Genomic DNA, 24,925 nt, shown 5'->3' on the forward strand with positions numbered 1-24,925 from the left:
TCAACAACATTGTCCCTTACTTGTTTGGAGAGTTCCTTGGTCTTCATGGCAGTGTTTGGTTAGTGGTGCCTCTTGCTTAGGTGTTACAGCCTCTGGGGCCTTTCAAAAAAGCGTCTATATGTAATGACAGATCATGTGACACTTAGATTGCACACAGGTGGACATCATTTCACTAATTATGAGACTTCTGCGGGTAATTGGTTGCACCAGAGCTTTTTATGGACTTCATAACAGGGGGTGAATATATACGCACATGCCAATTTGGGTGAATACTTTTGCAAGGCACTGTAGATAGATCACAATTAAAATCATATATACTGGTACAACCCCTTAACCTTGCAGGGGTGGTCCGTTCTTAATTAAAACATGATTGATGAAATTAAAAACATGTGGGAATGGTCCACTAAAGGAATCCTACCAGAAACAGGATGTACAGTGTGTGTCACCAATGTTAACCATATGATGTGCACTAGAAAATACAAACAATATAGCCATAGCAATATCAATTCAAAAGCATGAAGTATAATTTAGTTTGAAACTATTTTAAGAAAAGAATTACATCCATCCTGCAATGCATGCTGAGTGGAAACCTAGTATTAAGTATATGGATCCACCAGACCTTGCATGACGCAGAAGATCATCCCCTCTGATCTGTCTTTTGACCTGTTCCAAACCAAAAAAGGAAAAATAATCCAGGCACCCCCTCATGTACCAACCTAAAGTGTTTAGATAAATTTGAAATGTTTTTAGCATTGTGATTAAGGGTATCATTATAATGTTCCGCAATCCTAATTCTCAATTGTTGGGGGGTTCATCCTACATATTGTAGTCGACAAGCACTACATTTGACCATTTATACTACTACTATTTTTGTTATTGCTGTTGTGCTTCAATAAAGTTTACTAAGGAAGAATCATCGAGTGGCCGGATTTTTGCTTGATTCGGATCTTTTAAATTGTGTTTAAAATTTGAAAAAGTGTGTGAGTTTTAGGCATTTATAACTAAAAATGATTAAAGGGTTTGAATAGCCAAATTTGTTTTGGTAGTTTTAGATTGAGTTGTGAAGGAACAGAATGTCAAGTTTTTTTTATTGTTAGACTTCCTCTAGGAGATTTTCTTTTATCAGCACTGCAGAAAAACTGCAGTAAGAGAAGGTTACATGTTTTGGCAAACAACCTTAATCATAACATGATTGAGGCTGTTTGCCGAAACATGTAAGCTTCTCTTGCAGCAATTTTACTGGTTGTGCTAATAAAAGCTATGTTTTAACAAGGGCATATGGCGGATGTGTGCCTTCCTATCTTGGATTAGTGTGCTATATAAATACCTGTAATAAATAAATGGTAAATACTTACAGCTACCAGTCAAAGGTAATCATTCAACAGTTAAAAAATGTTAATGGTATAATATATTTTATAATTAGTTGTTATAGATTATTGCCCTTTGCAGTTTAATCTTATCCATTTTAATAAAGATCATTATTTTTATTCACTTAAATTACGTTAGATCATTTGTTTAGTAATAGTTTTCTTTCCTCTACTTTTTTAGATTGGCATTAGCATTATTGAGCGCTCCTGCATATTTCATTTCATATCAGCCTAGTGACAATGAAGAACTGACAAAAAGGTATCAATCATATTTGTTTCACTGTATTGTGAATTTCAGTAAGTTTTAAAATGTATTTGTCTAAAATATGTACTAATTCTGTACTGCTATGAAGTTACTAGTATTAGCAGCTGATTTCCCAAAATGTCTAGAAGAAAGATATTATTTACAGTTCTGTGTTTGGCATTTATATATTTTAATGTGGTGTTTAAAATAACTTTTTAAATGCTATATTGTGCAGTTACACTACTAATTTAATTTTATATGTGTTTTAAAGTGCATCTTTAACTACGCAGCAAAGCATATATATCATTATTTAAAGTGGACCAGTCAGGTATTTTACATTTTTAAAAGTAATTGTTCTTCCTAAAGGCAGGCACCGCCAGGTGTCAGTTTACACATTTGTTATCCAAAAAAAAGTCTTTCCTGTTCTCCTCTGATCCTGGTTCCCCTCATTGATGGTGCCCTTGTTGCTCATATTGGCTGTTGGAGGAAAGAGGCTTTGTCAACACATTATATCTTAGTTTTGCAGTGGCAGCTAGAAAGAAAGAGCTACATCACTGTTGGCTGTGACCCCTCTTCCTCCACCGTGACAACATTGAATTACGGGAGGAAAGAGGCTTTGTCAACAGATTTTCCTGTAGTTCAGTAGCAACAGCAGCTAGACATAATTCGTACAGTTTAGTAACTGCATATGCAACTTCCCTCAATCTAAAAGACCTTAGCCAGCCACCTCACAAACCAAAATCAGCAAGAGGAGTTGCTGCTTTAAGTAACCCCACTGGGCAACTTAAAGTCAACAGTGTGGCTCTAGCTTCAATGAAGACCACAGTAAACATGACTGTACAGAAATCTAAGAAAGGACTAAAGCTGAAGAACTTAAAATGCACTAATGCCTAGACTGTGGACATTGAAGTATTTACATATTTTTAATGATCAGTAAAAAAAAGAAAAAAACTTTAGACTAAGTCCTCAATTACTTATTTAGTTGCAGGCCCTGTGGAGAAATCCAATTTCAAATTCACAACCAAAATCACTGCTCCTCTCTCCTTATATTGGGAGTGGGAACTTGGCAGCCTTCCAGGCTTCTTATGTAAATAAACAGCAAGAGCTTTTGGAAACTGACTCAGCCTACAATTTGGAGGCTTTGTTATGATCTTTGAGGTTGAATTAGTCCACAGTAACTGCAGCTACAGAGCTAAGTGCTTGTGTAAAGCTCTTTTAGAACTTGTTAAGAATATGTTTATACTTTATTACTTTAATGCACATTGTCTGTATATATTTTATGAACAATGCACTTTAATATGTAAAGTAGAACTATAAGATAAACTTTTTTTTTTACATTTTGGATAGAGTAAGGGAAGGTTATAACCCCTTTAAGATTTTTTTGCCATCTGTGCCATTGCCGAGATTTCCCTTCACCCCTGTCCCAAAGGGGGAAGTGAGAGGAAATCCCTGCAAATCAAGAGATTTCCTTGTGGACCCCCAGGTCACCAGAACTAGTGTCCCCATTGGAAGATTCGCCCGCTACTACTTTTCTGGGGACAACCCAAAAATTTGGGATTTTCTTTTACTTTTGCTTTCAGTGATAATGGTAAACAGGACAAATAGAGAGGGTGAATCTCCTTAATGGTGGCACAGACAACAAAAAAAACAACAGGCATTCTAATCCTTCTCCACTCTATCCAAAACTAAAATAAAAGTTTTGCCTGTAGTTATACTTTAATATTATATATTATAGTGTAGAATAACACATTCCAGCAGAGCAGTGCTGAGAGTCTGTATGGGGTACAATCAAAAGCTTACTTATAAAGCTACTCCAAGAGAAAAACTATCTGGTGCTGAAAATGTAAGTGTCAGATAGTACAGAGGCTATACACTATGCTTGTCTGAATGTACAGAACCTATGGCCTTAAAAATATATTCAACATTGTTTTTTAAATGTGAAAAGTGGAAAATATTTACCCGGTTTATTACTGTTTGTTCAAATACCGTGAGGTTTAATTGGCTTTGGGTCTCAGTTTTTTTACCCCCCCCCCCCCCCAGGACACTTTTAATGTGCTACTTTTTTTTACAGTTCCCAGAGCTGCCAGCAGGAACCCTTTGCTGTTGGTTTGGTATAACTAAACCCATCACAGACTTACTTAACCCTATGTTACCCTATATATAAGTAAAAGCTTAGAACTAATGACTTCATTTGAAAAAATCTTTCCATGGTACAGCTGGTTAGTTTTGAAAAACACCGACATTTACAGGGCCACTGTTTTTTGCAGAGACACATTATCAAACTCTAGGACTATTCCTAGACATCAAGAAAATTGTGAATCCTTCGTTTTGTGCGCCTTCTTTTTTATAAATAAAAAAGGTCTACTCCTGATGAATTGAACATTTTGCTAATAATTTTCTCCCTGAAGACCTACATAAAATAAACAATTATACAATGATTTTTTTCTACCCAGAGTATATGTAATCATTTACCTCGATTTGATTTTACTAAATGCACCTTGATGCACAAACTTCAAATTAAAAATTTTGTATTTGAGCACCTTTCAAAGTCACTGTGAGTTATCAAACCATGTACATGTAATGTAAGATTGTGGCTAATTATTACGCTAAGGAATCTAGGTCACTTTTTGTGTAATTAGTAGGCAGTTTTAAATCCTATAATTTATAAAACTAATTTTTTTGTAGAATTAAATGCATTGAAAGTTTTAAGACACAACTCATTTTACTCTAAAACAATGCTTCTAACGGCAGGCCTTCAGTAGACTCTGCCAAAATCTTTTACTGTACAATACATTTCTTTAAAAAAAAGTAATACGTGATATATTTAAATAAGGTGGAATTATTAGCTTTTCTTTTCTTCTTGCAGTACTTACACCTACTCAGAACCTCTCGCTTCTGTGAAATAGCTATATTTGGCCATATGAATTTTCACCTGCTGGTGAAGCTAGCTCATAGGGTTCACAGACAAAGCCAGCTAAAAGTTCACTTTGCATTTTAAAGGCAACTATTTACCAGCCAAGGTAGTCAAATGGGTCATACAAGCTCTATACCAGCATGTTGGAACATTTTGTGCTTTTGATCTGAAAATATAAATGTATCAAATGCTACAGTGCATAGTTCCGGCTTTAAATACCCTTTAAATAAAAAGTTTGGGAGATATACAAAAAACACAGTGACCGCCAGGCATGCTTTTTCTAGATTAATTAGATTGACATTCTCTTTATTTATTTAAATACCATTTTTTGTAAAGTGCATTAATTGTTAGATTTTTCAATGCATCTTACAGTTCACTGAAGATTTAAAGTAGTGTTGGAGGAATTTCCTATATTTCTTTTGTCCTGACTGGGGACACAGAAGACAACCTAAACCTAACAGACCCTTCCCACTTTATTCAAAACTAAAAAAAAAGTCTGGATTTGGTCTTTAACCGCTTCATCCCCGGAAGATTTTACCCCCTTCCTGACCAGAGCACTTTTTGTGATTCGGCACTGCGTCGCTTTAACTGACAATTGCGCAGTCGTGCGATGTTGCACACAAACAAAATAAACGTCCTTTTTTCCCACAAATAGAGCTTTCTCGTTTCAATATATTTTATTTTCAAAATGAGAAAAATACAGCATAAGCATAGATACAATAGTGGTCTACACTCCTTTGGGAGACCAAAAGTCACATTAAAGATTAGATAGTTCTAACAGGATTAAACTAACGTTCCATTTACAAGTTGAGTATAATGTGCAGTAGGGGTTTGACCTGAAAATACAGTATACAAACATATCTCTGTATGTAGTTAAAGTTTACCTAGGATTAAGAGACTGGAGGAAGTTACGGAGGGGAGCGCTCCACCATCCCAATAGGGAACAGGCTGTGGCAGAGACTCCATCCTCCGCAACCCCCCACTTCAAGCACGCAGAGGCTCTGCTTATAGCTAATAAAAAGTCCAAAGTAATCCCACCTAAAAAAAAAAAACTGCACCTTTACAAGAGAACTCATGGTTCTCTAGAAATATCATAGGTTTAGCTAGGTTAAGCAACATCTAATACAAAAATAATTGTTTGAGCAAACGAGTTTAGAAACAAAATGCTGGTCTACAAAGCCTTGTACATTATGTATGAGGAACCAGCTTGAGGAGAGACCCAATCGCTGAGGGATGTCGGCTCCTGGTTCTGGTGAAAGCCATTGGAGAGAAGAATAGTTATCGAGGAGCAATCAAGAGGAAAGAGGAAAAGAAAGAGAGAAAGAAAGAAAGAGATGAAATAAGGGGAGGAAAAGAGAGAAAGTGAGTGGAAGTCGACTGGGGGAGCACAGCAACACCACTATATACCAAGAGGATATCAAAGGAGAGTAACGCCCACAAAGGTTGCCCAAGGTTCCCATGTGAGTTTGAACTTGTCCGAGCAATCCAGGAGTACACTAGCCATCTTTTCCTGGTTCATGATCCAGGATATCTTTCTTTTGGCCAGGAGGGTGGAAACAGAAGGTTGCTTCCGAGCCTTGGCCAATGTGAGCTTTGAGGCGTTGGGAACTCTTGGGTGCCCCCTGTACCGGGAAGTTTAGGAGCGCAATGAGAGGCAACATCTGAATAGATAATGTGGTAATTTTGTTGATCCAACTAAATATCTTGTGCCAAAACTGTCTTATTCTGGGGCAAGTCCACCAGGTATGGAGCATATCCCCTCGTATATCGCAGCCTCGAAAGCAAAGAGGGGACGTTGAGGGGAAAATCGCTGCCAGTTTTGAGGGGACTAAATACCATCTGGTTATAACTTTTACACTAGCTTCCATAATGCTGGAATTAAGAATACCTTTAAAGGAGCGAGAAAAATTTCGGTGCCAGGTGTCAAGTTTCCAGTGCTGCATTAGGTCCTCTTCCCATTGAAGCATGTATGTTGTCTTAGATCGTGCCGATGAGATCGCTTTATAAATCACCGATATACCCCCCCTCTGCTCACCGGCCTGGCCACACCATGATTCGTATGCAGTGATTAAGGGGCCATTCGGGAGTGTTTTACACTTTTTCTGTAAGAAACTGGATAGTTGAGCGAATCGATAGAGTTCTGAGGCAGGCATTTCTAGATTACTTATACAGTATGCTTTAGTGATAGAGCCCAATGGTCTAAGGAAGTGTCCGATCCTGTAAAGGCTTTTGTCAAGCCACCATTTAAAGGCTCTAATATCAAGACCCGGTGGGAATTCAGGGTTTTAAAAGATGTGTTTAAGAGGTTCTATGGGGGAGGAGAGCTGAGTATTTTTCCTTAAGTTATCCCAAAGAGCTAATGAATGTGAAAGCGTAGGGGTCATGATTGGAGGTCTCAGATTTTTGGGGCACCACATAAGATAGTCTAAGGTATGGAGGGGGACTGCCAGTCTGTCAATATTTATCCAGTCCGGATGTTCCCATTGCGAATAAACCGCCGAGATCTGTGCTAGTTGAGCTGCTTAGAAGTACCAGAGTAGGTTGGGGAGCCCCAGGCCCCCTTCTGTCCAAGATCTGAACAGGATTGATTTAGAGAATCTATGTCCTCCTTTACCCCAGATAAATTTAATGATTTTAGCTTGGAATTGTGTTAAACGGGCTTTATCAATAGGGATTGGGAGGGCTCGAAAATAATATAATATGCGTGGTAAGAGGGTCATTTTAATTGAGTTAATTTTGCCAAGCCAGGAGAGAGAGAGCCTGGACCATCTTGCCAAGTCTTCCTCTAATTTTTTGTATAGCTGAGGGTAATTTGCTTGGTAGAGGAGCTCTATCTTGGGGGTTAAATTAATCCCCAGGTAGGTTATATATGAGTCATCCCAAGTGAAACGAAAGCTCTCCCTGAGCCTGGCAAGGAGTGGGTCCGGAATGTTAATGTTGAGAGCGTGCGACTTGTTGTAGTTCACCTTTAGGCCTGCAATCATTCCAAAGTTGTCTAGGAGATGACAAATGTTGGGAAGTGAGGTTAGAGGAGAAGAGATAAACAGTAGGATGTCATTCGCAAATAATGCACATTTGTGGTGACGGGGGCCACATTGGATGCCCTGTATATTTGGGTTGGTTCTGATGGCTATTGCGAGTGATTTAATTGCTATGGCTAAGATCAGTGGGGAGAGAGGGCACCCCTGTCTTGTGCCTCTGGAAATGGGGAAAGACTCAGAGTAAAATCCTTGCAGACGCACCTGAGCCGAAGGGTATGAATATAAAGCATGCATAACATTTAGGAATCAGTCTCCAAAGCCCCAACGTTGTAGGATATTGAATAAATACATCCAGTGGACAGAATCGAAGGCCTTTTGGAGATCTAGGGATAACAGGCAACCTTGTATGGGAGAGCTCTTATCCCAATTAGAGTTAAGGAGGGAAATTAAATCTATTGCGCGTCGTGTTTGATCAGGGCCTTGTCTCCCGGGGATAAAACCTACTTGGTCCTTGTGAATGTATAGGCTAATAAAGGAAGCTAGGCGGTCTGCAAGGATTTTGGTCAGTATCTTTAGGTCATTATTAATAAGGGAAATTAGCCTATAATTACTAACCGAGCTGGTATCTTTATTGGGTTTGGGAAGGACTGTGATGTGAGCCATGTTGAGTGAGGAGTCTAATTGTCCCCCTTGTCTAAGGGCGTTAAAGAAGCGGGCCATATAGGGAGCTAACGTGCTAGAAAACGATTTATAATAGGGGACTGAAAAGCCATCTGGGCCAGGAGCCGAATGTGATTTCAAATTCTTTATTACCATGCAAACTTCTTCCGCAGATATAGGGGCATCTAGTTTTTGGTGGTGACTTTCCTTTAATTTAGGTATTTGAATATTGTTTAGAAAACTATCTATCGCCTGCTGAGATGGACCCTGGTCACTGCTGTATGTATAACTGCTGTATAAAGATTTGTAGAAACTTTGAAATTCTCCCATGATACGATGGGGATTTTGCGATAGGGTGCCACCTTGAATTTTAATTTTAGGGAGGGCCGGGGATCTAAATTTCTAAATTTCTTATCGCCTTGACAGTAAAATCTATTTCTGTTCCACCGAATCCATTTTTCGGCCCTAGTAGTGAGGGCCAGATTTAGTGCCATCCGGGCAGCATCTAATTTAGTAATGGGAACTGAACTCGGATCCGTCTTATGTTTTTTAGCTAAAGCTGAAAACTCCTTATCAAGCTTTTTGATTTCCACTTTATTGGACTTGTTGATCTGGGATGCTATTTGGATTAGGTGACCTCTGAGTATTGCCTTGTGAGCTGCCCATAAACAAGAGGGACTAATATCGTGTGTGTCGTTGGTAAGAAAATAGTTTTGTATATACCTTTCGATTTCCGTTGCTCTGATCGGGTCACTCAGGATGGACTCGTTGAGTCTCCATCATCTATCTGGGTTCCTTCTCTCCGGGCGACGGAGAGTTAGGATTACCAAGGAGTGATCCGGCCAGACCACGTCTTTGATATATGCCTTGTTCGTTAAAGGAACAGAAATCAAAGAAAGGAGAATATGATCTATCCTCGCGAACGATCCATGGGGGTTGGAGAAGTGAGTGAAATCCTGAGCAGTAGGATTTACTTCCCTCCAAATATCAATTAGGCCGTGTTGGAAAAGCAGTTTGACTATTCAGAGGCTTTGTTTAGTGGGTCTAGTTTGACGTTTTCCCGGAGGTCTGGACTTGTCCAGCCCCTGGTCGAAAGCAGTATTGGAGTCCCCTCCAGATATCACCGTACCTTCTAAGAGCAGAGTCAGGTTCGTTAACATGTGTTCAAAAAAGGTTATTTGACCCCTATTAGGGGCATAGTAAGATATAAATGTGTACAATAGTCCATCTAAGTCTCCTACTAGAAGTAGGTACCTGCCTTCTGGGTCTTTATGTTCTGATTTTAAGGTGAATTTGCATCGCTTAGAAAAGAAGATGCCAACTCCCTTAGTTTTGTTTTCAGCGTTAGCCAAAAAAAAGGAGGGGAAGTTGGGGTGTATGAAAGATGGGCGGTAACTTTCTGGGAAGTGAGTCTCCTGTAATAGTAAAACATCAACTTTTTGTGTGTGCATATATTGAAAAACTTTGCATCTTTTAATTGGGGAATTTAGACCCTGCACATTGTGAGTCACTACCTTGAGGGGTATTTTTACCGCAAGATTATCAGCCATTGAGCAGAGGAGGGGGGCGATCAGGGAATCCAGCAGCACTTACCATCAAGTTTCCACGATGACCAAGACAGATCACATGCCAATGTGGGACTTCAGAGGGCTTCAGGTAGTATCGAAGGTCTTCCCCCCAATCGACTTCTGTAAAGAGACTGTAGTAAATGCCTTGAGAAAGAGAAAGGAGATGAGAGGAGAAAGGAAAGACGAAAGACAAGGGAGTCTTCCGTAGGGTGGAGGTGACAGAAACCTCCATCTAGGAGTAAGGTGAATTTTTGAGTCCCTCTAACTGACAGGGACTAGACTTGTCTAGAGGATGGTATAACCTGATCCACTAGACAAGAGGGGGTGCATGAACACCACCCCAGCAGGAAGGCCACTAAAACTATGTTAATCAAGTCATCGAAAAAAACTTGTGCCTGTTATGGGCTCTGGGCCTGTTGGTACACAAAAGAAAAATGAGCCCTAGAGCTAGAAACTAAAAGCAAACAGTTCACCTCAAGCATCCTAAAAAATAAAATAGATAGCGTTAGGAGGTGAGAGTACACATAACCTATATAATTATTAAGGCAAGACAGCGAACAATCTTAAAACATAGATATAAAAAATAGAAAAACTGGATCCATAAGGGGCATTTAAACCCACGGGAAGGGGGTGAGGTATATGGAATGTTTAATTCACTAGAAAAAGGAAAGCCCCAATATCAGGGGAAGTGTAGGGAGAGGGAAGACCTTTAAGTTAGGCCTCAGGAGTGGTACGTGGTCCACTCTCCATGACCACCTCTCAACCCACCACAATGGAGGGTGAGCGAGAGGGGGCGTTTGACCTCAATGCATGAGGAGTGCATTTTCGTGAGGTATTCCCATCCCCGGGTGTGGACGCCCGTGAGGCCTCCTCATGATAAGCGTAGTTTAAAGCTAAAGGGGTCTTATCTCATGAGAAGTCGACACGTGGCATGATTCTCCCTAGAGTGTTACTGGGGAGAGACAATAAGTCCCGGAGGGAAAGTGAAAATGTTAGAGTTGGTAGAGTCAGAAGGTTCATGGGGGAACTGCTTCCTTAGGTTTCTTGAATCTTGCCGATTCCCACACTGGAGTCAGAGGACTGGTTGGGAGGTGTCTTTTAGCGGAGTTTGGAGGACCCCCAGACGATTGAAGGTTTGAGTCCAAGCTGATAAGGCCTAGTTGAAGCAAAAGTTTCTCTCCTTCTTGAAGTGAGCCAAAGGTGAACGATTTGCCTTTCCAAAGGAATTTGAGCTGGAAAGGAAAGAGCCACCAGTACTTAATTTCTTTGTCCATCAGGATTTGGAGTAGTGGCTTTAAAGCTCTCCTCTTTTGGATGGTGGAGGGGGAAAGGTCCGCGAAAATTTGCAGCTGGTGATCTTGGAATACAATCTTGGGTAGTGATCTTGATTTCCGCATCACCTCCTCTTTGACAGAGTAGAAATGTGGTTTGACCACGATGTGCTGGGTCAGTCATCTGGTTCTGTACAGCAATGTCTTGTGGCAGCAGAGAGGGGGAGGCCGCGTCGTGCATGTCTGTGAGACTTACTGTGGTAACACAGTGAGGGGCCGTCGCCATCTTGGCCGTTCCGGGCCGGGGCTGTGTCGCTTCAAATTTGGGCCGGAGATTGCGTCTCACGGCTCCGGAGTACATCGGGGGGCGTTCCCGGGGGTTCCGCAGCTCTTGGGGAGTAATGCTGCTGGGGCGGAACGGAGCTCCCGGACTAAGCGTCCATGTTAGGTGCTGCCGCGCATGCGCCCCTCTAGAGCTTTCTTTTGGTGGTATTTGATCACCTCTGCAGTTTTTATTTTTTGCGCTATAAACAAAAAAAGAGCGACAATTTTGAAAAAAAGCAATATTTTTTGCTATAATAAATATCCCCCAAAAATATATAAAAAAACTATTTTTTTTTCCTCAGTTTAGGCCGATATGTATTCTTCTACATATTTTTGGTAAAAAACATTTTAATAAGCGTATATTGATTGGTTTGCGCAAAAGTTATAGCGTCTACAAAATAGGGGATAGTTTGATGGCATTTTTATTATTAATTTTTTTTTACTAGTAATGGCGGTGATCTGCGATTTTTATTGTGACTGCAACATTATGGCGGAAACATCAGACACTTTTGACACTATTTTGGGACCTTTGTCGTTTATACAACGATCAGTGCTATAAAAATGCACTGATTACTGTGTAAATGACACTGGCAGTGAAGGGGTTAAACACTTGCGGGCAATCAAGGGGTTAAGTGTGTCCTAGGGAGTGATTCTAACTGTGGGGGGGTGGACTTCAACTCACATGACAGTGATCATTGCTCCCGATGACAGGGAGCAGTGATCTCTGTCATATCACAAGGCAGAACATGGCACAAGGCAGAACAGGGAAATTCCGTGTTTACACAGGCACTTCTCCATTCTGCGGCTCCGTGACACGATCGCCGGGAGACCGGCGTACACCGAGTCCGCCGGTCCCACGGGCACAGTTACGATGTACGCACCCGCTAGCCCCACCAATTAAAGGGGACATACAGGTACACCCATTTGCCCACCGCTGCCATTGTGCTGACATATATTGGCGTGCAGCAGTCGGCAAGTGGTTAAAGTATAAGTAAACCCAGTCATTAAAATCTCAACATCATGTGAAAAGCAATTTCCTATTCACATTTAATACCCAATCATGTGCAGATTGGCTTTTCATGTGAATGGATAATTGAAGTGAATATTCACACGATTTACTGTGATACTATTATAGGCATATTATTTTAATTGATATTTATGTTCCTTCTTATTCAATTTATTGAAATTTCTCAACTCCTAAGCAGACCCATCCTCTTTATCTCAATTAAAGTGTATTTATAGCAAATACTTTTTTGTTCTGTTTTGGATAGAGTAGGGAAGAGTTAGAACCCCTGTCAAATTTGTATTGCTTTCTTTGTCCCTGATTAGGAGATTCACAACTTATTTGTTCTAGTGACCATTGTCACCAAGAATTAATGTGATGGAAAGTCTAAAATGTAATGTTGCCATCAGAACAAGAGGGGGGGGGGATTTCCCAATGGTGACAACTGTCTAAAAATGCAGCCTAAGGCCATAAAGCATTCAGGGCCTGTGTAATGACAACCCTGGGATGCCATATACAGCTGCCCATTGAGATGCATAAGAAGAGGCATCTGTATGCAGTTGTGTGCTGAGGTTTTTGTGAAGCACCTGCATGTGCATTGATGTATGCTCCTAATGCAGATAGCATGTGCTTGGAGCACAAGTCAGCTCACGTGTGTGCTTTATACAAACCCTAGAACATAACCAGGTACCGTCAACTCTTCCAGTGCCTCTCAGTGAGAAATAGAAATAGCAGAGGGCGCAATCTGAGTGAAGTAAGTAAGGTTTATTTATAGAAAAAAAACATCAACTTACTACACTCAGATCACGCCCTCTGCTGTTTCTATTTATACTCCTAGAGATCCTTCAGTCTAATAGAGTTGCTGCACAGAGTGTTTGGAGATCAGCAAGAATTTACCCTGGAGTTTCCATTTGAGGACTTTACACTTCTAGCTGAACTCTATACACAAACACTTTATACATATGGGCATTAATCGACTCTATACTAGTGCCCCATAACCACTATCCAATGTCACGCAATGGGTGCTTATATGCAACAGCACCATGTCCTGGTAATGTCATTATGCAGGCTCTGCACACTGTACAGCCCCTGTATGCATGAGATCCCAGACAGTTGTCATCTGAATAAGTGTCCTCTCACTTGCTGTTGCATTTGCAGGAGAGCAAGGGAAGGTAACCCTTCCCAAAAAAAACATAGACAGCAAACAATTAACTGAAGGTTTAATCTCTTCCCTACTGTATCCAAAACTAAAAAAAAGTTTTGGTTGTACATACACGTTCCGGTTTGTGATAAATGTGACAGATGTAAAAGATATCTGCCCAGTTTTAATGAACAGGGTCTCATATAAAATAATATTTGCATAATCAGACAATGAGTACATAAATAGCTTGTCTGCAATGATATGACTAAACATTCTCTTCACGGCAATGGACATCAGGTAAGGCACCTTAATTGAAATCTAATAGGCTAGGATTCATGACTTTCTTCAAAAAATACTGGGTGACTGACTGGTTCTGGCTTTAAGACATTAAGAGGTTGATTTACTAAAGGCAAATAGACTGTGCACTTTGCAGCTTAGAAAATGAGGTAAAGATTCCCTTTGCAAAGAATACCCAATCACGTGCAAGGAAAATAAGTAAAAAAACAGCATTTTTGCTTGCACATGGTTGGATGAAGGAAGTCAGCAGAGCTTCAACTCATTTACTAAGCTCTGGAGCAACTGCAACTGCACATTGCAAAATGCACAGCTCATTTGCCTGTAGTAAATCAACCCCTAAGAGTCATTGACCCAGAACAAGCATGCATCAGGAGAAGGTAGAACTCTTGAAGGACTTGCAAAGCACTGAAGTCAAAGGATGAACAATACAGCCATGTTGTAATGGCAGCCAATGCATTTTTTATATTTAGCTGGTTTCCTTTAAAATTAAAACATGACTTCAAAATGGTGGTGATTGGAAGTAAAAAATAACAATCCATTTTTATACTGACTGTCTGCTAGTGCCTTATCTACAAAAGTTAAAAGTGATATGTAATTTGGCCAGTCCATGTAATATTAAAGCTGAACCCCAGCTTTACATTCAGCATTGCACAATTGATATAACACCATCATGTCAGAGAAAAATAAATAAATCAAAAACAGAATCATTGAGTTGAAAAGAGGATCGATCGACCATCTCCCCCCCCCCCCTTTATGTCAGTATTTTGTTGGACCACCTTTTGCTTTAATTACAGCCTTTAGTCTGTTGGGATATGTCTCTGCTAACTTTCTACATCTAGACTTTGCAATATTTGCCCACTCTTCTTTGCAGAACGGCTCAAGTTCAGTTAAATTTGATGGTGGCCATTTGTGGATTGCAGTCTTCAAGTTATTCCACAGATTTTCAATAGGGTTTAAGTTGGGACTCTGACTAGGCCATGCAAGGACAATCACCCTTTTCTCCTTCAACCACTGTGTGGTCATTTTTGCTGTGTGCTTTGGGTCATTGGGGGTTATTTACTAAAGGAAAATCCACTTTGCACTGCAAGTGCACATGAAAGTGCACCGAAAGTGCATTTGGAAGTGCAGTGGCTGTAAATCCGAGGGGGACATGCAAGGAAAATAAAAAACAGCATTTTATCTTGCACATGATTGGATGATAAAATCAGCATGGCTTCCATTAATTTCAGATCTACCCTTTAGATTTAGAGCGACTGCACTTTCAACTGCACTTGCAGTGCAAAGTGGATTTGCCTTTCGTAAATAACCCCCATTGTCATGTTGGAAGGTAAATCTTCTTCCCATTGACAACTTTCTGGCAGATTTTCCCCAAGAATTTGACAGTATTTTGCTCCATCCATTTTTCCTTCTATCCTGATAAGAGCTCCAGTCCCTGCTACAGAGACACACCCACATAGCAAGATATTACCACCTCCATGCTTTACTGTAGGATGGTGTATTGGATTTCTGCCAGACATATCATTTGGTGTTGAGGCCAAATAATACAATTTTAGTCTCATCTAATTTAAGTCTAAATGTGCAAAGTTAGTAGAGACATATCCCAACAGACTAAAGGCTGTAATAAAGCAAAAAGTGGTCCAACAAAATACTGCCATAAGGCGGGTGATCCTTTTTCCAACTCAGTGATTCTGTATTTAATTTAATTTTTTTTTTTTTTTTTAAATGTTGGTCTTATATCTTTCACTTGGATTCTAGAAGTTGAACTGGTAAATACGCTAGATAAAACAAAAACTGTGTCTGTCTTCATTTGAGGCTGCACAGCAACAAATTGTGATTCTATACCCACTGTATATAATGCTGACAAGTTACATGGCACTTTACATATATTATAAATTCACATCAGTGAATGTATTTGTCCAATATATAACAGGATCCAGTGATATAAAAATAGAAATTCATATCATCCAACCATGCTTTGATACAGTGAATAATGTCTAAACACATCAGTGTATTGGCACAATATCATGATTTGTATGCCCTTCACAATTAAATGTTTGGAATGATTTATTAGATTAATCTCTTGCCAACCATGTAATGCATATGTGTGGCAGCAAAAAGGGTGGGCTTTAATGCCCACATGTTGCATATATGTCTCCATGAGCAGCAGAGCTTACTGTGCTGAGATCGTGCTCCCTGTGCACTCCCAGCACGGTGACCAAGCTGACCATGTCGTGGTCACATGATCGGTCAATCCCTCCCATCTCCCAGGCACACAGACTCTGTTAAAGGAATGTCTGGGCTGGACTTAAGGGCTTAGGGCTATGTTCACACTGCTCCAACATGAAAGTCATACGACTTCCGATGCAACTTTACCCTGCTACCCCAGGTCCGACTTCTATGCGACTTCAATGGACAGGATCCGACTTTGAGATGATTGCGACTTGTCCTTAGACCAATTAAAACAATACCCTTGCTTCTGATATGGCGGAAACCTAACGCCAAATTTATCAAAAAAAGAAAAATTGGCGTCCTCCCAGATCCATACCAGGCCCTTTGAGTCTGGTATAGATCTTGAGGGGGAACCCCATGCCCCCCCCCCCCCTCAAGATCCTTTAGAGCACAAGTCGCATGCTACAAGTCGGATAAGTTAAGATGATGATCCTGGCTTCCGTTCAAATCAATGGGCTGAAATCGTGCCCAAGTGGGACCAAAGTGGTACAGGAAGCATTTGCAAAGTCGGCCCAGTTAAGACGGCTCTCATAGGGAAACATCGATTTTGACATGTCATGTGACTTATGCTCTGGAAGTCGCAGCACATGTCAGACCAGTGTGAACCGGACTTAAATGTGATTTGTACAATCCCAATCAACAGGCAATTAGAAAAGCTTTTATTGATGAGCTGATGGATCGTTCTGGATTTAATCACATTGCGTTTCTCCTTACTCTGACTAACTATACTTATAGGCGACATTTAAAACGATAACCCTTGGCTTCGTAGAGGAGAGGCTTTGCCACATGTACCATCTTCTGAATTTTTGATGTAAACATTCCTTGTCATGTTTCAGTGGTTTTAATAGAATTATCCTATATTGATAAAATTCCAAAAATGTCTTATGTACACTTGAGCTATTTTCCGATTTGAATGTAGGCTTACTCCAACTGTATGATAAACTATCAGATTCTGTAGCAATTAGGAAGAAGCACAACATCGCTGCTGACATGTTTTGATGTACAATTCTGAAGATGTCTTATGAAACTGTAAACTCCTTGCTTCACTGACCTCCCTGTATAAACATCTTACATGAAATGTCAGTGAACTCATCTGCCTTTCATTTTAGGATTTTTTTTTTACGTAACTCTTTTTAGCCCTCTCTAAATTATAAGACTTAAGAGCACATGCTTTTTAAGTATTCCAAAACCAGTGCTTCCTCTTCCACTTATGCTACTGTAAATACACTATACTACAACTGCAGACAAAATGTTTGTTTAAAGCGTATCTAAACCGAAGAACAAAAAAAATTATATATTGTGCTTACTAGTCATTAGGTGTAGTGGCTGCATTTGTTTTCTCTTTTCAGCCCTTTCTTTCCTTTATATACCAGGCACTCAAGAAATATAAGGCAAAAGGTAGGGTAGAAGTAGGACAGTAGTTAAATCAAAGTGGTAGTAAACCCTGCTTGGTCATTTTTACCTACAGGTAAGCCTATAATGAGGTTTACCTGTAGGTAAAATGAATATCTCCTAAACTTGCACTGTTTAGGAGATAGTCACCCTACACGCAGCCAGTGACATCACTAGCGCATGCACTCTGAAGGTCAGGCATACCTTGCCCGACCTTCAGAGCTTTGTGCCGGAACCAAGGGCGTCATCATGTCTTCAGCCAATCACATAGCCAGAGCAGGCAAACCCGGAAGAAAGACCGGGGGGAAGATGTCAGCCCTCTCAGTGGTGACAGCACAGCGCTAGAGGGCTTTGTTCCAAGGTGAGTATTTTATAGTGTGCTAGTATGTGTGCATGATAACACATAATCCCATTGCCTTGCAGGTGTTTTTTTATTTTTTTTGCAACAGCTGCGATTTACTACTACTTTAAATTGAAGGATCAAAAGGTGCCCTACATAGTTACATAGTCGGTGAGGTTGAAAAAAGACACCAGTCCATCCAGTTCAACCTTTTTTTTTTAACTATTGACGCTCCCTGCGGATACCACTGCTTGTGGAAGAGAATTCCACAACCTTACCGCTCTGACAGTAAAGAACCCTCAATGCAGTTTATGGTTAAACCACTTCTCTTCCAATTTCGGTGAAAGTCTGCGTGTCTTATTCTCTTTCACTGAAACATTTTTTTCCCTATGCTAGGGTCATTACTTCGGTATTTGTACATTGATATCATATCCCCTCTCAAACGTCTCCTCTCCAGGGAGAATAAATTCAATGCTTGTAGTCTTTCCCCATAGCTGAGATCCTCTACTCTAGCCTCTAGCCCAGGGGTCTCAAACTGGTGGCCCTCCAGCTGTTGCAGAACTACAAGTCCCATCATGCCTCTGCCTATGGGAGCAATGATTGTAACTGTCAGCCTTGCAATGCCTCATGGGAATTGTAGTTTTGCAACAGCTGGAGGGCCACCAGTTTGAGACCCCTGCTCTAGCCTTTATTTCAGGTAGATTTGAATGACACAAATAAACGCAGCTTTCCAGGCATTAATGCATTGCTAAATGTATTTTTTAAATGCAAGTAGTGTCATTGACTGTTCTTGACCTTGAATCGGGATGTTGCAGTCCCTGTATAGCAGAGCAGGTGGTGAAAGGAAGAACATTTAAAGGGAGACATTCAGGTAATGTACTGATAGCAGGAGAAAGCAAACAGACAGAGAGAAGAGCTGGTCACTGTGCTGCTTCAACTTTCATTGCTTCGTCACAGCCTGTGGTGGATCCTGGACAACCTGGGCAAAGAGAAGATGAGTAGACATATGCTTGTCGTTAAATTGAGACATCTAGCAGCAAAATAAAGTGCTGGCGGGGGGGGTTCTCGATTGATTTAAGATATAGCTTTAAAATAATAGACCCCAGGGGAATGAGTAGAGCGTACATTAGTACCATTACTTACTACTTATTCCCCCCAAAAAATAGCCATGTAAAAACAACGTAAACACACAATGCACAAAAGTAATTTATTTAAAAAAATTTCCCTAAAAAACGTTTCCTAATGTAAATACATCATCAGTCATAGCCTCTATACATTAGTGTAAATAGTGCTATCTGCGCTGTGGCATAAATATTCAAATAAGGTTGCTAACACAAAAGGCAGTATGTGACCTTCGAACATAAATGTAAAAAACAATAGTGTAATGCCTCAAATAAAGTGCATGATAATTACGATAAACAATATTGCTTAACATGTGCATAAATAAAGTCAAAAAATAGAAAGTCCAATAATCAAAAAGAGGAGCCCCAAAGTGTATATTCAGTGAAGACAAATACTCTGTATAAGAACACCAGTGTTCAGATAGATGTTCCTCAGGAGGTGCTTCAGTGACCAGCCACCAAAATTGAGTGAATTTAAAACTCACCAGAACGAATGGCTACCGTTACAGCAAACCAGCATAAGGATCTCAAAGGGACCACTGCAGAATTTATACTCCAATGGCATCTCCTCTTATACTTCCAACTAAGGGTAAATAAAGCTCACCAAGAGCCAGGAGAAAATTCCAATAATGTAGTATGTTAAATAAAAACCATATAACAGCCAAGGTACAATCAAGGACAGTGAATCTCATAAAACTTACATAAGGACCCTCTGCCGCCCCTTGATCGTGCAGAGGCTCCTTATGATGTCAGCACCAGAATCCCTGCCTCGATGCGTTTCATCCAATGGGACGTTATCAAGGGGTCCAGCCTCAATCAAAAGGACACGCCTCCATGACAACATGTTGCCTGTAAGTTTTGCTACAATGACCTACCACCCAACAATCTTCACCTACCTCAAAATGACAGTTTACCAGGTGGCTGGTGTTTGTAAACAAATCAGCCCGGGTTCTTGGATGATGCCATTGATAAAGCAAAGCAAGCTAAACTGAACACCTCACTGAGTGCTTGCCATCTGACTTAATGCAAATCTCATGCAAATAAATATGTTGGGTGCACACACTGGGGGAGGATAAGACAGAAAGCAGAAGACAAGATAGCAAGTTGACAAGGTGCACTATATCACATATACACAGTATATGTGTAATATAAAGTATATATACAGTTGTGTTTATAAGTTTATATACCCTGGCAGAATTGATGATTTCTTGGCCATTTTTCAGAGAATATGAATGATAACACAAAAACTTTTCTTTCTCTCATGGTTAGTGTTTGGCTAAAGCCATTTATTATCAATCAACTGTGTTACTCTTTTTAAATCATAATCACAACAGAAACTACCCAAATGACCCTGATCAAAAGTTTACATACCCCAGTTCTTAATACCGTGTATTGCCCCCTTTAACGTCAATGACAGCTTGAAGTCTTTTGTAGTATTTGTGGATAAGGCTCTTTATCTTCTCAGATGGTAAAGCTGCTCATTCCTCTTGGCAAAAAGCCTCCAGCTCCTGTAAATTCTTAGGCTGTCTTGTATGAACTGCACGTTTGAGATCTCCCCAGAGTGGCTCAAAGATATTGAGGTTAGGAGGCCAAGATGGCCACTCCAGAACCTTCACTTTATTCTGCTGTAGCCAATGACAGGTAGACTTGGCCTTATGTTTTGGATCATTATCATGTTGGAATGTCCAAGTATGTCCCATACGCAGCTTCCTGGCTGATGAATTCAAATGTTCCTCCATTATTTTTTGATAACATACTGCATTCATCTTGCCATCAATTTTGACCAAATTTCCTGTGCCTTTGTAGCTCACACATCCCCAAAACATCAGCGATCCACCTCCGTGTTTCACAGTAGGAATGGTGTACCTTTCATCATAGGCCTTGTTGACTCTTCTTAAAATGTATGGTTGTGGCCAAAAAGCTCAATTTTGGTCTCATCATTCCAAATTACTTTGTGCCAGAAAGTTTGAGGCTTGTCTCTGTGCTGTTTGGTGTATTGTAAGTGGGATACTTTGTGGCATTTGCATAGCAATGGCTTTATACTGGCGACTCGACCATGCAGCCCATCTTTCTTCAAGTGCTTCCTTATTGTGCATCTTGAAACAGCCACACCACATGTTTTCAGAGAGTCCTGTATTTCACCTAAAGTTATTTGTGGGTTTTTCTTTGCATCCCAATCAATTTTCTTGACAGTTGTGAAAATTTTAGTTGGTCTACCTGACCCCTAATTTTCCACTTCTTGATTAGAGTTTGAACACTGCTGATTGGCATTCTCAATTCCTTGGATATATTTTTATATCCCTTTGCTGTTTTATACAGTTCAACTACCTTTTTCTGGAGATCCTTTGACAATTCTTTTGCTTTCCCCATGACTCAGAATCCAGAAATGTCAGTGCAGCACTGGATGAAAGATGCAAGGGTCTGTCAGGAGTCCAGAAACTCGATGACCTTTTATACACACACTAATTACAAACAAAGAGATCACAGGTGAGGATGATTACCTTTAATAGCCATTCAAACCCCTTTGTGTCAACTTGTGTGCATGTTATCAGGCCAAAATCACCAGGGTATGTAAACTTTTGATCAGGGTCATTTGGGTAGTTTCTGTTGTGATTATGATTTAAAAAGAGTAAACATAGTTGATTGATAATAAATGGTTTCAGTCAAAAACTAACCATGAGAGAAATAAACGTTTTTGTGTTATCCTTCATATTCTCTGAAAAATGGCCAAGAAATCATAAATTCTGCCAGGGTATGTAAACTTTTGAGCTCCATATTCTTGGAGGAGACTGCAGAAAGTCATACAAGCATGCAGATAATATCCCAGGTGGGATTCTTACCCAGTATCTCAACAATGGAAAGGGAGAGTACTAAGCCCACTGTGTTGCCTGTGTTTTTTTTTTCACATCTAACTTTAACACCCCACTTATCTGCTTTGTCATCTTGTTTAATTTATTATTCGAGACTCAAAAGTCAAAAAGCCCAGTACAAATGACCGAGAATACAATGCCATACGAGGCCAGGTTAACCTTCATTATAGAGCCCACTGTAGAGATTTTTCTATTTCCCCCATGCAATTAATAGATGACACATTCTAGGAACAGTGTGAACCTGATGGACTCTTCTGGGTTTACAATAATTATATTAATTCTTGAAGTATAAGGAAATCCCTTGCAGTTCAGTGAATATTAGGTAAAACAAAACGGCTGAATAATTTTCTTCCATTTTGTATAAATAGATATAGCAGAAGGCACAGCCACACATTAATGGCTTACATACTCATACTAATAGGCTCTGAGTTACACTTTCCTGTATCCTTCCCACAAGAATGAGAAGGCTGTTATGTACAGCTGGTACATATAATTCCTTTTCTGCCAACTCTAGAAGTTATACATTCTAGTTCTCAAAATTGAAATATGACTTCTTTAATTTAGCAGGTCAATTCCAGCTATGATCTCCAGAAACTGACAGTTGGTTGGCCTATGACTGATATCAGAATTGATTATCTGGGATTCAAACATTTTTTACATTTTATTAAAATTTTAAAAACTATTACATCACTATAAGAAGACAAAAATTATCAGAAAAAATAAATAAATGGTAACTGGCATATACAACATTCATTGAAACAGTAATATTTCATTATATAATATTGCACTTTATTTTAGAATTCAAAACTATTTTTTAAGTTTTAGATTAGAGTAGGAAAGGAGTGAAACCTTTTTTGCTGCTGCTTGTGTACCATTGAGGAGATTTTTCCTAACTTCAGGTCCAGTAGAAGCAAAAGAAAGAAAGAGAACATTTTTCTCTTAGACAGTTGTCACTGCAATAAAGTGTCTCCATTGAAAGAATTCCTCTCTGTTCCTGTTCCAGTGACAACTCAGAATTCAGAATTTTCCTTCACTTTCAATCTCAGTGCCTATAATTACGTGTTCAAATGAAGATAGTAAATCTCCCTAGTAGGGACAAGAATAAAAACCTGACAGGGCTACTAATCCTTCCCTACTCTATCCAAAACTAAGAAAAAGGTTTTGGCTTTAAATACACTTTATATAAGTGGTCCATACTGTATAGTGAACTTGGTGTTGAGTTATCCACTTTAAGGTCATCACAGAGGTCAAGAGGGCACTCTATGTCTAGAGGAAAAGAGGTTTAATCTCTAAATACAGAAAGGTTTCTTCATCTTCACAGTAAGAGCTGTGAAAATGTGGAATAGACTCCCTCAAGGGTTGGTTCTGGCCAGCTCAGTAGCTGCTTTAAAAAGGTCTGGATTCTTTCCTAAGGGTCGGTTCACACTGAGGCAGCACGACTGCCTCAGGCGACCCAGGACACGACTCAGCGGCAACTTGCAAAATGACTTCTGTATAGGATTCAATGCAAGTCGCCCCAAAGTAGTACAGGAACCTTTTTCTAAGTCGGAGCGATTAGAACGGTTCCATTGCACAGAATGGGACGCTGCTTGTCAGGCGACTAGTTCGCCTGACAAGTCGTCCCAGTGTGAACCGAGGCTAAATGTATTTATTTATTTATTTATTTATTAAAATGCTTAACCTACACAGTCTTACCCGAAGGACATTGACATTAAACGACGTTAAGAGAACCAACAAACTAGCATAGCAACATACAAAATAAAAGCCAGGGAGTCTGTCCATCACAACCCAAATAAAATTAGGTGACTCCAAAAGCTTGTACAAAAAGTACGATTTTCAATATCTTTCAGAATTTCAAAAAGTCATTCTCAAGTCTCAGTTTCAGAGGCAAGGAGTTCCAAAATTCAGCTCCTTGTACTTCACTCGTTCTCCCTCTGCATGTTTTCTTTTTAAATTTTGGAATCTTCAGTAAGGCCAAGTTCGCCAATCTCAAGGATTGGGTAGGTACATACTTGACAAATTTTTCCTTCAGATACTCTGGGCCACGTCCATGCAATGCCTTATGGACAAGACATCCGGTTTTGAACAGAACCCATTCTTTAACGGGCAGCCAATTCAGGGCTCTAAGAGATGGAGTGATGTGGTAACGACGACCAACACCTGTCAGTAACCTTGCTGCGGCATTCTGAATTAACTGGAGCTTGTAGATGGTACAAGCAGGCAAACCCACATACAGGGCATTACAGTAGTCCAGTCGACTGCTGATAATGGCATTGACCATGGCGATCTTGTCAGAGTGTGCGATATAGCGAAAAGCCGACCTCAGGAGTCTCAGGTAGAAGTGGCATGAACTCACCACCTGATTTAACTGAGGGCGCAGGGTCAACCTAGAGTCAAAGATGATGCCCAGGTCCTTGACCTGAGTGGCCGGAATTGGAAAAAAACAAAAAAAAAACAAAAAAAAACAAACATGTTATACTTACCTCCACTGTGCAGCTCGTTTTGCACAGAGTGGCCCCAAACCTGGTCTTCTGGGGTCCCTCAGCGGCTGTCTCAGCTCCTCCCCACAAGAACTAAACACCTTCATGCGAGCTTTCTCACATGGTGTTTAGTGCTTGCGGGCACGCTCCCGTGATACAGCCGGCGGCTATAGCCGCTGACTGTATCACTCGCCCCCCCCGGTGCGCCGCGTCATTGGATGTGATTGACAGCAGGGCGAGCCAATGGCTGCGCTGCTTTCAATCCATCCACTCTAGCCAATCAACGGCCAGGCTGAGCGGCGAAGATGAAATGGGGGGTGAGCGCAGCAGGTGAACGGGCTCAGGTAAGTAAAATGGGGGGCGCTGGTATTGTCGGATGTTTTTTTCACCTTCAACCTCTTTAATACCACAGATAGAGGAAAAACCTATATTTACAATAAACTGTTTATTTAAATGCAGATGAGGTTAGTGCATTACTAGAGCCTCCTCTCCGTTCTCTCCCAGTGGAACATGGTTAACTGCTGCTCCTCTCCTCTCTCCACCTTCTAGTAAAAATCAAATCTTGCTTTACCTTCTCTCTCCTCTGTCCACAATAAACTTGCCCCCAATCATACTTAATCCTACTATATCTATTTTCCCAATAGTCAAAGATCAGATAACACCCAGCTTTCACTATGCCTTCTCTGCCCACTATCATATCCCACTTTTTTCTCTGTCATCCCC

General features: G+C 40.3%; 1 protein-coding gene across 7 annotated transcripts in view; it reads left to right on the plus strand.

The window, feature by feature from the left end:
- Positions 1 to 24,925, plus strand: part of DLGAP1 (DLG associated protein 1) — an 834,809-nt gene that overhangs the window by 251,081 nt on the left and 558,803 nt on the right. For 6 of the 7 annotated variants that reach the window (XM_073631412.1, XM_073631415.1, XM_073631416.1 and 3 more), the window contains one exon: positions 1,549 to 1,626. The exons of the other annotated variant lie outside the window; for it this stretch is intronic. The gene's annotated coding sequence lies outside the window, so the exon portion shown is untranslated. The remainder of the gene's footprint in view (positions 1 to 1,548; positions 1,627 to 24,925) is intronic. 7 annotated transcript variants of the gene reach the window in all.

Source organism: Aquarana catesbeiana, linkage group LG05, assembly GCF_042186555.1.
Source record: "Aquarana catesbeiana isolate 2022-GZ linkage group LG05, ASM4218655v1, whole genome shotgun sequence".
Taxonomy (NCBI): Eukaryota; Metazoa; Chordata; class Amphibia; order Anura; family Ranidae; genus Aquarana; species Aquarana catesbeiana.